Source organism: Hylobates moloch, unplaced genomic scaffold, assembly GCF_009828535.3.
Source record: "Hylobates moloch isolate HMO894 unplaced genomic scaffold, HMol_V3 SCAFFOLD_4, whole genome shotgun sequence".
NCBI classification, from domain to species: Eukaryota; Metazoa; Chordata; class Mammalia; order Primates; family Hylobatidae; genus Hylobates; species Hylobates moloch.
The window spans coordinates 170,182,833-170,200,701 of NW_026652279.1; the positions used below are offsets into that span (position 1 = coordinate 170,182,833).

Below are 17,869 nucleotides of genomic sequence, written 5' to 3' on the forward strand. Positions count from 1 at the left end.
CCAGGGGAACACCATTGACATCCCTAGGAGTTAAGAAAAGGAGCCGTCAGTCACAGGGGCCAGGACTGAGGCATTCAGAAACAAAAGGTGGGCTGGGCACAGTGGCTCACACCTGGAATCCCAACACTTTGGGAGGCTGAGGTGGGTGGATCACTTGAGGTCAGGCCAACATGGTGAAACCCCATCTCTACTTAAAAAAAAAAATTAGATGGGCATGGTGGCATATACCTGTAATCCAGCTACTTGGGAGGCTGAGACAGGAGAATCACTTGAACCCGGGAGGTGGAGGTTGCACTGAGCCGAGATCATGCCATTGCAGTCTAGCCTGGCTGACAGAGCAAGACTTCATCTCAAAATAAAATATATTAAAAAAAGGAAAGAAACAAAGGCAAAGTGATACACCAGAGGGCTATTGAAAGCAGAAGGGGATTCCCCAAATTTAGGGCTATGGTGACAATGCATCCACAATCACATCAAAGTGGTCCTAATCTTACAAAGGACAGAATCTATAGAATAGATAATGAACAGCTTCAGAGTGCCTTTCTTCTGAGGTGATGAGAGAACATGGGACAGGGTGTTGAAGGTGTAACAACGGTAAGGGTCATGGCTTCATGCTAGCCAGGGCTGGAACCTAAAGAAGAAGAAGACCAAAGACTGGAGAAAAGAGCTGAGTTTAGGTATTGCCTGAATCACAGAGAAGAACAAAACTAACCTCTCCTGCCATAGTGATACTGGCACTAGGGTTGCCAAATAAAATACAGGATGCTCAGTTCAGTTTGAATTTCAGATAAACAATGATTTTTTTTTTCAGTATAAGTATATCCCAAATATGTCATGTGATTTACTTATATTAAAAATATTTCTTGTATATCTGAAATTCAAACTTAACTCGGCATCCTGTACTTGTATTTGCTAAATCTGGTATGACCACTCTATCCGAGATGTGTACCTGGAGTCTCTAAAAAGAAAAGCAAGAAATGGCAGATTATAAGGTGGCAGGTGTGTTCTTTAGAGCAACAGAGTCAACAGGATGAATACATTGTGTGTGCATGCACGTGTGTGTGTGTAGCGAGAGAGAAAGACAGAGAGAGAGAAAAACAAAAAACAAGAGAGGGGGAGAGAGAGAGAGAGAGAGAGAGAGATTTATTTGAAGGATTGGCTCATGCAATTATGGGGACTGTTAAGTCCAAAATTTTCAGGGTGTACCAGCAGGCTGAAGACCAGGGAATTGTTGACGTTGCAGCTCACAGTCAAAGGCAGTCAGCTGGCAGAATTCCCTCTTCTCATGGCATTCAGGCTTTTTTCTATTCAGGCCTTCTACTGATTGGATGAGGCCCACCCACACCACACAGGGTATTCTGCCTTACTCAAAGTCTGCTGATTTAAATTTTAAAATTAAAATGTAATTTAATTGAACTTAAATTTTAAAAATACCTTCACAGAAACATCATTTGACCAGCTATCTGGGTACTGTGGCCTAGCCAAGTTGACACATAAAAATAACTAACACATTAGGGAAGACAGCTGGCTTCCCTAATCTGGTGAATTTGAAGCAATTAACAACATATTCACGGGAATCTCATCACAGAAGGACGTGTTAAATCATAAAGCAAAACAGCAAACACATATACTGCAACAGCACAAGTGCTCTGGGCATATGCCTTGCTAACGGGAACCTTTTTTCTTTTTTGAACCGGTTGCCTAGAGATGCTTTGTTTTGCTTTGCTTTTTTTCCTTTTTTAAAACATTGATCCTTGGATGAAAGGAAGTGAAGGTTACTACTATTTGTTTTATCTCCTGCTCACAACAGAATGGCTGTGAGAGAAATAGTGAATTTGAAAGGGCTTAGCTTGCTGAAGCCAAGCAGAATTCGAAGTCTCTCTAGATCACTGTAGACAAAACAAGTCGTATGGCCAACGTGTACTCATTTGGCCATACAGGCACTTGCTTGGACTCCCAGTCTACGGCTAAATTTAGCAGAACAACTGTCAGCCAGCTTCCCTGTTTGAAGGTGAGAGCTCACGGGGACAGCAAGCTCCCAGCTGGTCTTCGTTTACTGCTTCATGGCAAGAGGTTCCATGCTGACAGCATCTGGGGAACCTCACTGGGCCTCGGAGGTCCTTCCTATGGGTGATATGCCACCCACCCTGGGTCAAGAGTCAGAGAAGGGCGGCCGGTCCCACTGCTGGCTTCGCCTGCCTGTTTCCCACAGCTTCCCTCTAGTCATCCACCTACACCTGCTGCCCAGTTCCCTAGAAACCTGCCTAGTGTAAAAGGAAGCAACTCTGGAGAACAGAATCAGAAATCGGAAAGCAAGGCCCTGTCCTCCAAGTTCTCTCCAGGATGGGGACCGAGGAAGGTAAGCCCAAGCAGGGAGTTCTTCTGCCACACCCGGGTTGTGTTTATTTGTCTCTTCTGTAGATTGAGAAAAACATCTCCCTTAGCCTCCAGAGGGAGAAAACAGGGCCATATTTCCCCGAGCCATATGAGGAAAGTGGGTGATTTTGAGCTCTAATTAGAGCTGGCTCTAAGAAAACACACCATGTGCGTGAGAGCTGCTTCTTCTCACATAACCCAATTGAGGAAATTTCCCCAATTAGATCTTGTTTCTTGTCTCTTTTAATCAGCAAGACTTTATACAATGATGCTCCTACTATACTCTCATCCAATTTGCAGATCCATATATAAATAACAATGAGCATAGTAGGAAGTGTTTTATTCTTATTTATTGAGTGCTCATCAACTTCCAGATACTGTCTTGAGGAATTCACACTTACTAACATACTTACTTCTGGAGGTAGCGACTACCATGGTATCTGGCTTCAAAGCTCACTCTGTTCCTCAAGGGAAATCATTTTTTGGACATTTCATAGTAATAACTATTGACATATTAAGTCTTATAAAGCTTTTAAAGGTGTTTTTATGAACTCATCTTCTTTCCTCTTTATTACTACTTCTGAGATAAGGTGGGTTTTTTTGTTTTGTTTTTTGTTTTTTAAACATCCTCATCACCTCCACTGGAAAAGTGAGAGAGAACAGACTGGGAGAGGTAGAGGGATTAGACTGGCCTCCCCTGGGTGTGCAGGTGAGCTGTGTGACTGTACTAGATGCTCTGTCTGCCGAGGCACAGGTCCCCTTGCCTGCAGTCATCCAATGTAGTATCAGAAATCCAGTTCCCATCTTAGTGTCAAAGTCTTCCCAAATGCAACCATAAGCCAAAAATACATGTATACCTTCCCTCCATAAACCATTATTCCAAATTCTTCTGCTGTTGCCAGTGACAATCATCTGCCTTCTGGTCTTCCAAAGGAAGAATCAAAACCTAAGAATCATCACTGATAATCTCCTCCTTCTTCCTCTCACAAGCAAACCAGGCATTCAACATGATATTTGAAGTGCCTGTGTCCAGTTGGTTAAACAACTGCTAACCTAGCAGTACCACATCCAGCTATGATGGGGCAGGTGCAAAGATGGATGAAGAAAGATGGCCCCAGAGATCATGGTTTTGTAAAGTCATGAAGGAGATAACTGGAACATGAATCATTATCAACTGAGATAAGAAATAAGAGGACACAAAAGAAGTAACATAAAACATCCTTACTAATGTGAGGGACCTCACAGGAGGGTATGTTTACTTCCAAGGGTAGCAGAGAAGAAACAGAGAAGGCATATAGCATCTGAGCTGAAACTGGAAGGACTCAGGTCCTACAAAAATAGGGCAAGGCTGATGCTCAGAAGTCGGAGTGAAAAGACAAAGCAATGAATGTTGTATTTTGGCTGATTTTTAGGAGGGAATGAAACTGAAGAAACTAGGGCATAAAGCTAATTTTTAAAAAAACACTCTATTCTTCTTCTCTGTCTGTGCCATCGTCACTGGGTCCAGGCCTTTATCACCTAAAGCTTAAAATGATGCATAGCCTCCCACCTGTACAGAACCGTGTGGGCAACATTGACGCCATCCAGCCCTGGTGCACCCTCAGAAATATTCATAATTTATTGTTGGTCAATGTGGACTGTTCCCAGCACTTCACGTGCTCTCTTCCTTCGCTCTTGTTGCCTAGAAGAAATATTCTACTGAATTGAAAGCCACCACTTTCCTGCGTGCTCCCATCCCAGTTCTTCTCACCTGCTCAGTCATCATAGAGTATGAGTGTCTGTTCTCTGTCTTGTGTAGTCAACATTTTCCTTACTCCTGGATTCTTTCCCTCTTCATTTAAGTATCTCCAAGTCTCTCTCACTAAAAAATATATCTTCCTTGGGCCCCCTGAGTCCCCGACCTCACCATTCTCATATTCACCCCTCTTCCACCCCACTTCCCAACATCCGTCTGTCAGGATTCTTTCTGCTTCTTCTAATACACGGTATTCTTGTGCATACAGAGAATGCTGTTAATTTATCTTCTTGGCTTACTTTTATTAACTCTTTAGGTTTTAGGTTAATGATGAATCTCTGTAAGAGTGCTTAGCTAACTTGGTCCACATTCCCAGTTTTCCCTTAAGTTTCTGTAGAATAACATTAGCTAGGGACTCCAATAGAAGCAAGCATCACGCATGCAATGTTGATTAATGGTCAATAACGTAACCGCATAGTTTCAGAAGTGTATTGTTGGGAGAGACAGACATAGTGTTCACATTACAGGTGTAAATACTTGCTAACTACCACATTTCACTGGACAAAATATGAACATTTTTTACATGCTAATATCTCTGAAGTTAGTCTTTCAATAAGTGGCATTTTATATTGCTAATAGGCAGCATTTTAATAGTACCTATATCTTATAGTTGATAATAGCTCAGATTTGATTGATTATATCATGTAACCTTAGGCAAATTACTTAATTTTTCACTGCCTAAGTTCTTACTAAATTGTACAATCTGGTAATACCCAGATCTCAGGGTGGTTATGGTAATTAAAGAAATATTTTATACATAAAGTGCCTTAAACAATAATGTCTGGCATGCAGCAATTGCTCACTAAATGTTAATTATAATTATTGCCTTTTGTAGTATTCAGGGACATGAAATGAATTGAACAATATCTGATCTTTCTCAATAGACCATGCAAGAACTGGATCTATTTTATTCTCCTGTATCTCTAGTTCTTAGATATCTGTCCTATCCTTATTTTTTTTTGAGACAGAGTCTTGCTCTGTTGCCCAGGCTGGAGTGCAGTGGCACAATCTTGGCTCACTGCAAGCTCTGCTTCCCAGGTTCATGCCATTCTGCTGCCTCAGCATCCCGAGTAGCTGGGATGACAGGCACCCACCACCACACCCGGCTAATCTTTTGTATTTTTAGTAGAGCCGGGTTTTCACCGTGTTAGCCAGGATGGTCTCGATCTCCTGACCTCGTGGTCCGCCCACCTCGACCTCCCAGCATGCTGGGACTACAGGCGTGAGCCACCGCACCCGGCCTATATATTTGTCTAGTGTGGAGTTTATGAGGGAAAATAAATACAGTATGATCATCCCTACCCGTGTGACTAATTTTTATTCCTGATTTTTCAATAAGAGATTTTTTTGTTTGTATTTCTATTTTTTCCAACAAGAAGTTTCCCTATCGTCAACCTACAATAACTCCACCATCAAAAATCCAGTCCATTCAATCAACAAATACTTCATTTAATATATAAAAATCACAACATCCCAAATACACTTTAAAATACTTCAATAGCACTTTAAAAAATTAAACACAAAATTACCTTTGCCCCTCCAATGTCACCCTCCAAAATCATTATTTATTTAGTATGAATCTTCCCAAACTATTTTTGCGATACTTTTACAAGCAAGTAGTATGCACTGAGTAAAACAGTGATTGTGCAAGAAGATGTTTAAGCTGTTACGAGCAATGTCACACAAAATCAGGACAAAATCTCACCTGGCCAGTGGCGAAACTACCCTTTCTCCCAGGCCACACTGCACCCAGCCTTCTGCCCTCGTGGCTTCCTCCTCCTGATGAGGATGAAATCTGGAGAAAGTTAGGTGCACTTATTGCGTACTTCCTCCAGGGGTGAAAGCTCTGGAAAAGGCAGAGATATTCTTGAGAGCTCAGAAGGGTCAGTGCACCCAAAGCACACTCCAGAGGCTCAAGCTCCCCACCATGTATAAAATTTTAGATGCTGTCTTCTCCCATCTGCCTGGGATTAACATCAGCACGCTCTTCTTTACGGAACTACAATTTTTTCAACCTCTCTAGATGGCCATCTGGCAAAATGAATCAAAATTCAAATGTCAACAACTTTTGATCCAGTAACTGCACAGGCAGAAATTGATCTAAAGAAATAAAAAGACAAGTGCAGGATTGTGTATGTAAGAATGTTCAGAGCGTTGCTTTTTATTTTTTTAACATTATTTACTTATTTATTTTAATTAACAAATTAAAGTTGTATATATTTATCATGTACAACAGGTGGTTTTGAAATATGTATAGATTGTGAAATGGCGCAACTGAGCTAATTCACACATGCATTACTCCACAGACATCTTTTTTTTGTGGTGAGAACACCGAAAATCTAGTCTCTTGGCAAGTTACAAGGATACAATACATTGTTATTATCTATAGTCGCCATGTTGTACAATAGATCTCTTGTACTTAGCCGCTTGACTGACATTTTATATCCTTCTACCAAATTCTCCCCAATCCCCACCCCATCCCAGCCCATCCTAACCACCATTCTACTCTCTACTTCTGAGTTCAACTTTCCACAGCGTCACTGCTAAATAAGAGATATCAAAAGCTGAATTAACCACTGGTAGGGGTGTTATTAAATTATTGTAGATTTATGCAAAGACCATTATGTGTCATTTAAAAACAATGAAAAAAGGCCAGGCATGGTGGTTGGCATATGCTTGTGATCCCAGCACTTTGGGAGGCCCAGGTGGGTGGATCTCTTGAGGTCAGGGGTTCGAGACCAGCCTGGCCTACATAGTGAAACCGTGTCTCTACTAAAAATACAAAAATTAGCTAGGTGTGGTGGCACATGCTTGTAGTCCCAGCTACTGTGAAGGCTGAGATAGGAGAATCGCTTGAACTGGGAGGTGGAGGTTGCAGTGAGCCGAGATGGTGCCACTGCACTCCAACCTGGGTGACAGAGATTCCATCTCAAAAATTAAATAAATAAACAAAATTTAAAAATAAAATAAAAAATGATGAAACAGGTCTATATTTATTGGTATGAATTTGTTTAATGTTAAGATTTTTTTTGTTTTAAATTACAGATTGTCCTTTTCAGAATTATATACACAAATATGCAAACGTGGAGTAAATTATGGAAACAGATTTCAAAATGTAGCAGTGGTGGTCTCTAAGAGATTACTAAGTGATTTTTTTCTTCTTTATAGTTCACAGTGTTGTCTGCTTTTTTAAATGGTCATATTATCACTTTTATAATAAAATAAACTATTTTAATTTGGGAAAGTGTAAAGTCTGTCTTCACTGTATTTTCTCTTTACTAAGTTATCTACCAGTTTTATGTGGTCCAGAGAGGCTGCATCAGCCTCAGGCCCCTAAGCCCTGCCTGGTTCAACAGGATTATTTCACTCACGCTGGTCATCCCGTTGTTAGAAAGAGCAAGGAAAGAAGGATGAGAAAGGAAGAGAGGGAGGGAGAAAATTGTCCCCAAGAAAATGAAACTATTGCCTGGTAAGATTCAGCCCACTTTTCTTGTTAAACGATGTGAATTCAAATTGTTGATACATATCACCAACATGACATGTGAAACTATTATCTCAAAGCATATTATAAAATACTATATATGAAAACATTGACAAATATACCGTAGTTGATGAGTACCAGATATAATTATTGTGCTTTTCGTGTGTGATTAAAGGTGACGGACAGATGGTTTCCTCAACTTACATAATTTAAGATACAGATCATTCCCAATACAACTTAGAATCTCATTAGTCAGTACAATTTTCTGAAGGTAAGACTGTTAGTGTCACTCTTTCTTGTTTAACTGGAAAGGGGTGATTGATTTCTGGCAGACTTGTTTTATACAGTTTGCAAAATCTATTCTGGATTGGTTTCTGTGTTCCTGTGTTTTGTAAGGTTGTTACTATCACTTGGAGAAAAAAGTCCCAAAAGAAAAGCCTTGTAGAATCTAAAATGTAGGATGGTTTTTATTCTCAGATTTTGCCCATTTCTGTCTCATACTGCTGATAGGCAACGGAGAGGCCCTGAAGGCAGGGTGTTCTAAAAAAAAAAGTTGTTCTTCCCCCAAATCTATGACAGCTGAAAGAAAACCCACTTTCTACCTATATCCCAGCATGGGAGAATGACAACTCCACCTTGACAGAAAGGCCAGAATTCTATTTAAAAACTAAATAGCTTAATATCTTCAGCTATTTCAACTCTGTCCTTCCTACACATTTGGCTGTTTGTTTATTTTTGTCAGAAAGACAGACTCAGTCTTTTGCCAGGGAATTTTCTAACATCCTGCCACCAACATCTGCACAGAATAGAATGCTTTGGAAGGTTAGATGAAAAGAAAAAGAAAAAAAAAACTCTCTCTGAAAGGGGTGAGAAAGATACTAGTGTTTCTGTTCGAAGCAACAGAATGTGTAAGAGTAAGTGCCAACTAAACCATATCAATGAACCCTTGTGCCTGGCCAAAGCTTCAGCCTGCAAAGGAATATGAGGCCGCTTCACAAAGGTGAAGGAGACATGAAGTGAATTCCCGCTCCGGCCATGCAGAGCGCATTCTGGATAGAGCAACCGTTCTGCGGGCACTCAGTCTTCTCCTTACGTAAAATACTCTGGAATTGCACTTTAAAGCGTTTCTCACTTTTTATTGTTTTTCTTCTCCATCAGATTATAAATTCTAGAAAACAGAAAATATGGCTAATATATTCTCCAATATAGACTCAATATCTGCCACAGAGTAAATACTAAACAATACTTGAAGGAAAAAGGAAAGGAAGGAGGAAGGGAGGGAGGAAGGAGGAAAAGAAGAAAAGAGGAAGGGGAGAAGGAAAGGATTTGTGTATTTATCCAATTGTATTTCCTCTGCCATCCACACTAGATTGCTTGCTTTCTGAAAATGCATCACGTTGGCAAGGTGCAGTGGCTCACGCCTGTAATCCCAACACTTCGGGAGGCCGAGGCAGGCAGATCACGAGGTCAGGAGTTTGAGACCAGCCTGGCCAACATAGCGAAACCCCATCTCTACTAAAAATATAAATTAGCCGGGTGTGGTGGTGGGTGCCTATAGTCCCAGCTACTGGGGAGGCTGAGGCAGGAGAATCGCTTGAACCCAGGAGGCAGAGGTTGCAGTGAGCCGAGACCACACCATTGTACTCCAGCCTGGGTGACAGAGTGAGACTCCATTAAAAAATAAAAATAAAAAAATGCATCATGTCATTCTATGCAGCACCTAGCACAGTGCCTGGCAGGGAGTAAAACAGTCAGTAAATGTCTGCTGAATTCAGCAGATTCTTTAATGCTCATTAGGTTAACAATAGACTAAAATTGATATCATGGTTTAAAAGAATGCTAATATAGACATGCTTATAAATAAGCACTTTAAATGAATTAGTTTCATAAAAAGAAGTTTTTGAATCCACTCTGATAGCTAATTATTTCTGTCACTAAATCTACATGCCAGGCATATTTCTAAGGCTGGAGTAAGTGGCCGTCAACATGCCAGGATTGGATGGGTCAGTTTTGCACAGGCAGGCCGACTTCCTGTTCCCATCGGATTCACTCTAGGCGTATCAGTTAGGAGAACACTTGGAGGGCTAGTTCCAGTGGCCTAGAAAGATGATGCCTCAACTCAGCTGTTGTGATACTTTAAGATTATTCTGTTGTCAGAGGTAGAATGACCTGCTCCCACAGTCCCCTCCTGGGAGGGCAAACCCATATTAAAATGCTGTGGGAGAGGAAAGATGGGAAACCAGTATCAGATCCTGTCTTCTCCCCAAAGCTCACACTCACTGCTGCTCAGAGCTATCTCTAAGCTACAGCGTGGATGAGAACTGTCCAGGTTCAGATCTCAGCTTCACCCGGCTAGATGAGTGATTTGAGCAGGCCAGAGTGTCTTTCTGAGTTTTCCAATCTGCAAAATGGGAATAAGTAATCCCTGTCTCAAGAATAATAGTTGCAGTGATTAAATTAAAGTGAGCTCCAGCATTGTCTCATGCAGCATTAATCACTATGTACATGCGTTGCTGCTAGATGTCTCCAACGAGTCCTTATTGAGTGTCAAGAATTTTGCTAAGCACTTGAAGTGCATCTAAAATCCACAACAAACCCATAAAGAAGGTCATAGTGCTAGTAGTAGTACCTTCTACAGATGTGGAAATTCATAGACAGATGTGAAAGACACATGATCCGCACGGGTAAGGTGGTGATTTTATTCTGGTGATTGAAATCAGGAGAATGACTCAGAAATAGCTCAAAGGAAAGAAAGGAGTCTGAGATCCCACACAAGCAGGTAGACGTGAGTCCTATGGGAATCTGGAGGAAGGGTGGACCAGGGACCTATCACTGAGGAGAGGTACAGGAGGGGGACATTTGGAATATATGGTGAGCCATTTCCTGGCACACAAAAGTGGTGGAAGTTCTCACTGGCGCTGTTTTCCCAGAAGCACAAGACTGAGGTAAAATCCAGTGTTAAAATTCATGGGTCTGTAATCCTAGAACTTTGGAAGGCCGAGGCGGGCAGATCACTTGAGTTCAGGAGTCTGAGACCAGCCTGGCCAACGTGGTGAAAATTCATCTCTACCAAAAGTAAAAAAATTACCCAGGTGTGGTGGCACGTGCCTATAATCCCAGCTATTCAGGAGGCTGCAGCAGGAGAATCTCTTGAACACAAAAGGTGGAGGTTGCAGTGAGCCAAGATGGTGCCACTGCACTCTAGCGGTTTTGGCAAAACAGCAACTACTTGTTCACCCCAGTCTGATAGTAGTGATAGTAAATAGAATCTTAACAATGATGGCGGTGCTAATAGGACACAGTTATTGATGGTTTGCTGTGTGACATGTCCCTCATACACTAAAATCTTTACATGCTTTACATGTACAATAACCCTATAGGGAAATTTCCTAACTGATTTTTCTGTTTTACAGGTCAAAATGTCAGCTTTCACAGAGATCAGATGAAACTCATCCAAGTAAAACTGACTCGAACTGGAAGCATTGGCTTTGCACCTGGGCTCTGACTTCGCATCGGATTCGCCCTGGACAACACAGAAGAGTTTCCATGCAATGAGACCTCTTTATGTGTTCAGCAATGAAACAACTCTCTTGATGAGAACAAGGGAGTTGTTTCATTGCTGCAGTTCTGTTTCTTTTCTTTTCTTTTTTTTTTTTGAGATGGAGTCTTGCTCTGTCACCCAGGCTGGTGTGCAGCGACGTGATCTCGGCTCACTGTAACTCCACCTCCCGGGTTTGAGTGATTCTCCTGCCTCAGCCTCCCATGTAGCTGGGATTACAGGCACCCATCATCATGCCCGGCTAATTTTTGTATTTTTGTAGAGATGGGCTTTCACCATGTTGGCCAGACTGGTCTTGATCTCCTGACCTCAGGTGATCTGTGCACCTCAGCATCTCAAAGTGCTGAGATTACAGGTGTGAGCCACCGTGCTTGGCCAGTTCTGTTTCTTTTCTTTCCATTTTCTTGTTTTAACTTACAGCATCACACGACGTGCCTGAGTCTTCCAAGACCCCTGAGTCTTCCAAGATCTCTGGTTAGGGATGAAAACTTACATAACAGTGACTTTAAAGATTAAGATGATTGTAGTATTAATTTTTAAAAATGGCTAGAAAAAGAGGTCAAATGTACAGGAAAGTCAATCTAGAGAAAATCTTTACATTGACTTCCTGATGCGCTACATGTCACTGCATGCATTGAAACCTGGGATACACAAAACAGTTATGCTGAGGTATCATCTCTAAGAATTCAATACAGGAGTGAGGTCGAGATTACCTTTTGAGAGTAAATCCAGAAGCAAACTTCATAGATCAGAGCAGAATTAAGGCAAAATTACTTTAAGATAATGGAAGGTCTCCCTGCCCAAAGCAAACCTGAACTGAAGGAATTAGCTTATTAAAGAAACAATGTGTCTTGTAAAAAGAGAAGGAAGTAGAGAATAGTTAGAGCAAAGTGAAAAGGCAAACACAGACCGGTTGCACCCAAGCCTCCTTCGGGGAAAGAATGTGGTTTTCTATAGGCAGATGAAGTTCATGCCCTTCAACATCTGACGCCGACCAGTTAAACCTTCTCTATTTCATGCTCACTATGCATATTAAAGGCCATCAATAAAAATCTTGCTGTCCACCAGGGGCGGTGGCTCATGCCTGTAATCCTAGTACTTTGGGAGGCCAAGGTGGGTGGATCACCTGAGGTCAGGAGTTCGAGACCAGCCTGGCTAAAATGGTAAAACTCCATTTCTACTAAAAATACAAAAAATTAGCCGGGCATGGTGGCACATGCCTGTAGCGCCTGTAATCCCAGCTACTCGGGAGGCTGAGGCAGGTGAACAACTTGAACCCGGGAGGCAGAGGTTGCAGTGAGCCGAGATCTTGCCATTGCATTCCAGCTTGGGCAACGAGAGCGAAATTCCATCTTAGAAAAAAAAAAAATCACTGCAGATAATTACACAAATGATTTGTACATATCTTAAATATTTTCTTCAAATGCATTAAAACATATAAATGTATATTCATTTACACTGAAGTTTTCACTGATGGTTGCACTAGCTGGACCTTGTCATAGTATTTCTTGCATTAACACACAGATGACAAATGATAAATACTCTGTTTCTTCCTGTTTTGGCTTTAAGTCAGAGTAAAAATTTATTAACTCCTGTGAAACAATTTAATTCAGAAAAGGTAGTTCTAGAGTTTTCTCCTTAGTATTTCCTGTGGTCTCATCAACATTAATTTGGAAAAAAGAAAAGTTTTAAAGATTAAACTATTTTGTGTGAGAGTATGAACTGCTGTATTTAGAATTTTGTTGTAAACCCACCTTTAACAGTGTTTATGATTAGAAGGAGCTTGTTAAGATGTCATCCCACCCCTACACAACCCAGGGTGGACACTGCCTGCAAGTTCCCATTGGCAGTGAAGCGCTGGTGCCACGTCTCCTGGCATCTGTGTTGGAAGAACTTCATACCCTAAGCCAAGAACGCAGGGTGTGCTGGGGTCCTTACACTCCCCTATCCCTGGGAATGGGGTGAGGCACTCCAGGGGCCCTAGGACAAAGGTTCACTGAGTCAAGAAATGCCCTTAGAATCCTCCAGCAGCAGCGTCCCTCTTTCAGGCAAGCAAGGGGTGGCCTGTCTGGGGTCCTGCACTGTAGAGTGACTCATATCATACACATGTACCCCCCTATACACACACCTACACACACACACACCCCTACACACACACCCTAACACACACCCTACACACACACATCTACACATACCCTACATACACACTCCCCTAACACACAAGCCTACATGTCTTTCAAATCCTAATCCGTGGTTAGACATACACAAATACTTCCTATACACACACCTACACACACACCTCTATGCACACACCCACACCCCTATACACATACCTACACACACACACCCTTACACACACATCAACACACTCCCCTAACACACACCCTATGCCCACACATCCCTACACACACTCCCTAATCACATACCCTACACACACCCACACCCCATGCACATACCTACACACACACATACCCTTACACACACACCCTACACACACACTACACAACCCTACACACACACCTACACACACAATCCTCTACACATATACCCTAACACACACCCTACACACACAGCAACACACTCCCCTAACACACACCCTATGCCCACACATCCCTACACACACACACCCATACACACACCTACACACACACCCCTATACACACACCCTACACACACACCAACACACACACTCCCCTAACACACACCCTATACACACACCTACACACACACATAGCTCTACACACCCCAATACACAACCATACACACATACACCCCTACATACATACTCATCTACACACATACACATCTACACACACATACCTATGCAGGCACGTCTACATATATACACACCTATTGTATTAGTCTGTTTTCACACTGCTGAAAAAGACATACCTGAGACTGGGCAATTTAAAAAAGAAAGAGAGGTTTAATGAACTTACAGTTTCATGTGGCTGGGGAGGCCTCACAATCATGGTGGAAGGCAAGGAGGAGTAGGCAGCAGGCAGAGAGAGAGCTTGTGCAGGGAAACTCCTCTTTATAAAACCATCAGCTCTCATGAGACTTATTCACTATCATGAGAACAGCACAGGAAAGACCTGCCCCCAGGAGGAGCAAATCATGTCTTACATGGTTAGCAGCAAGCAAAGAGAGAGGGCTTGTGCAGGGAAATTCCCCCTTATAAAACCATCAAATCTTGTGAGACTTATTCACTATCACAAGAATAGCATGGGAAAGACCTGCCCCCATGATTCAATTGCCTCCCACCAGGTCCCTGTCACAACACATGGGAATTCAAGATGAGATTTGGGTGGGGACACGGCCAAACTGTATCACCTACACAAATGCACAGCCCCCACCTCATAACCCTACACACACACAACCCTACAGGCACATCCCTACACACACACACACACACATTCACACAAACGAAGTTATACCTGAGAACATGAGCACCCCTGCCCCTGAAAACCCAACATTCTGTGCCGGGGCAGTGCTGCCTGTGACCTTCCACATTCATTCTCATGACAAAGGCTGCACAGACAAAATTCAACTCTTGCCCACATCTCTTTCCCTAATGTCCTCTAAACAAGAAGAGATCATGTCCAGATGAAGAAAAAATTTGTGTTGTGTCCCTGTCATGTCAGACACGGGTCTTGCTTAGATGTGCAGCATGATTTAAGTGGCCCTTGGATGAGAGAAATGACAAATTTGCCAGCCACACCTGGCTGCTGCAAGGTTGCTGCAAACCTGCATAGTGGAGCCTTCTTCTCCAAGAGTGCTGACTGTCTTTCTTCCTGCTGCTCCATTTTGTGGGTCTAAAGGGCCTCAAGCCCTTGCCCAGTCTTCCCAGCAGCTGCAGAGGACAGCTGCAGAGGAAAAATAGTTTGCAATACTAAAAAAATTCACATTACTATTCAATTTATATGCTATGCATTTTTAATTTTTAGTCATCTAAATATTGCCATCCATGAAGAGAACACTGTATTAGTTTGTTCTCATGCTGTTAATAAAGACACACCCAAGACTGGGTAATTTATAAAGGAAAGAGGTTTAATGGACTCACAATTCCACATGGCTGGGGAGGACTCACAATCATGGTGGAAGGCAAAGGAGGAGCAAAGGCATGTCTTGCACGGCAGAAGGCAAGATAGCTTGTGTAGGGGAACTCCCACTTAAAAAACCATCAGATCTCATGAGACTTACTCACTATCACAAGAACAGTATGGGAAAGACCTGTCCCCTTGATTTAATTACCTCCCACTGGGTCCTCCACACAACACATGGGAATCATGAGAGCTACAATTCAAGATGACATTTTGATGGGGATACAGCCAAAGCATATCAAACAAGCAGACATTCGCAGTGCTAAAGAAATTACATTGTCTTCAGTAGCTTGCTGACATCATTAATATTGTAGATTTGCATATGCTGTTTACTTTGTGACTATGAAAATATATTTGTGAGGGAATGGGGGATAGAATATTTTTTACTCAATGAAATTTTGGTACATAACCTGAAATTATTAAATGTACAATATGTGGGCCCTCACTGCTACTTTTGCCCTGTGTCTGCAAAGCCCATCTGTGATGATGGTGACTTTTAGAAGCAGAGCATTCCCACTTCTCTGTTTGCAGTGTTTGCTGCTAGAACCTTTCAACTTGCTCTTACATTAAGGTAGTTGTTGATATGTCTTTATTTCCCCCTAAGATTATTTTCTTTATAATTGAAAGAAGTGCTCTCAAACACAGCCCTCACAGAGCTACACAGAGCAGATGACCATTAGACCAGATGCAGCTGTCATATGTATGAAGTCTGGCCCTTTTTTTACGGAGGAAAAAGCAAGTCGAAGTTACTAATATTTACAAATTGGAAAAGTTCACAACAACACTAGAACATTAGATGATCTGAAAACCCTGGCATTTCTTCAGAGCAATGATAGGCAAAGCTGAGTCTCAACTGACTCTGTCTGAAGAAAGGACCTGCCATTTTTCACAGACTCCACTGCTTCCTTTTTCCAGACACTAAGACCATTGCTGTTTCTCACCATTCTTTCATTGCTGTTCATCAAACAACAGGTTCAATCCTTCATTTCTATTCTCTACCCTGGCAAGAACATTGGAGCTTACCATCATAAGTGACAGGAATGAACATTGGAGCTTACCATCATAAGTGACGGGAATAGCATTATCTCCAAACCTGAGACCCTTCCAATGGGAATTCTACAACTCCTGGGAGTTTACAATTCACACGTGTAGACAATGTCTACCTATACTCAGAGACGTAGACTGGCCTCAATAGAGTTCATTGAGCTAAAACGATACTAGGTAAACAATGGAATTTATTTTCAAGACTGAACTCAGTTCTCATCAATTCAAGGTTAACCTCAACAAAATGAATCCAAAAACAGGAAGAAAATGAAAAAAAAAAAAAAAAAATGAAATGCCTGCACTACGTATTTAGGCCCAGCCGACAGAATCTCAACACTGAATGATACTGATAAACAGGTTTCCTTGTGTATCCAGTGTGAAGTCTTGGTTGTTATTCATTTTCCGACAAACATTAAAGTCATCTTTGGATTCTCTGCATTTCTAAAGTCTGGATGTGTTTTTTTCCTCTCAGTGGCAAAGCACATCTCAGCTATTGAGTGTTTGCATCTGAGATCTGGAGTAAGCAGAACTGTGGTGTGCGCTTGCATCTGGGAAATGAATCAGAGTTCCTATTAGACATGATTGCCCTTATTAGAGGATGTGACTTTTCAGCCAGGCCTTTGGGGGTTTTATGACTAACAGGATTGCATGGAAATTGCTCAGGAAAACAGAAGATCTTATTCTAGCAATCTGAATGAAAAAGAAATAATGCAAAATAATACTGACATTTTGATGACAAAAAGGAGAGAAAGTTTAGGCTGAGGTTGCCATGTGACGTTATTGGATGTGATTTTGCAAAGCATGCGACCAGCTTTATGTTGAATAAACCCTGGAAGTTTAACACTTACTGATCTTTGGCAAAGGCTCAGCAAACTGCAGTCGGTGTTTCTAGCCACTGTTTTTGCTGAAATGCGGTTATCCTCATTCATTTACCTATTGTCTATAACTGCTTTCACACCACAATGGCAGAATTGAGTACTTGCCACAGAAACCGGCTTAACATATTTACTACAGCGCCTTTGACAGAAACATTTTGTCAATCCCTGCCCTAGACCGAAGTTTCTGCCTAGATTCCAAATGATTATTTAAAATTTGACTTTGCAGCCATGTCCCCAAGAACATGTGTGTTCTCTAGAGGTAGATGGACCCGGATATAAAACCTGGTCTATGTGTTCAGTGAATGTTTTGTAAATGTTCAGTCTGTGCTAGGTACCAGTCTAGGTGATGAGGATCAAAGAGTGCACGAGGCAGTACCCTCCACTCTCAGAGACCTTACATTCCAACAGTCCTATCAACTAATATTGGAAACTGCAGGAAAAGTATTTCTCAGAAAACCTATTTCTTCAGTAGTAGGGTATATTAGTACGTTATTTATAGAGTTACAATGGCAATTACAAGGTAAAATATGTAAAATTGCCAATACAGTGTCTGGCGTGAAGAAATCGTGCAATAAATATTATTTTACTCTTAATAAACAGGTGAGTGAAAAACTACTTTATTTTGTTATTTCA

The 17,869-nt window shown here is 41.7% G+C and overlaps 1 long non-coding RNA gene across 1 annotated transcript; it reads left to right on the plus strand.

Annotated features, from left to right (window-relative positions):
- The first annotated feature begins 2,055 nt into the window (after positions 1-2,055).
- Positions 2,056-16,793, plus strand: LOC131383201 (uncharacterized). The gene is made up of 4 exons (XR_009213022.1): positions 2,056-2,359; positions 7,466-7,640; positions 7,828-7,923; positions 16,287-16,793. It is a non-coding gene; the product is annotated as an uncharacterized LOC131383201 (long non-coding RNA).
- Positions 16,794-17,869: the final 1,076 nt, after the last annotated feature.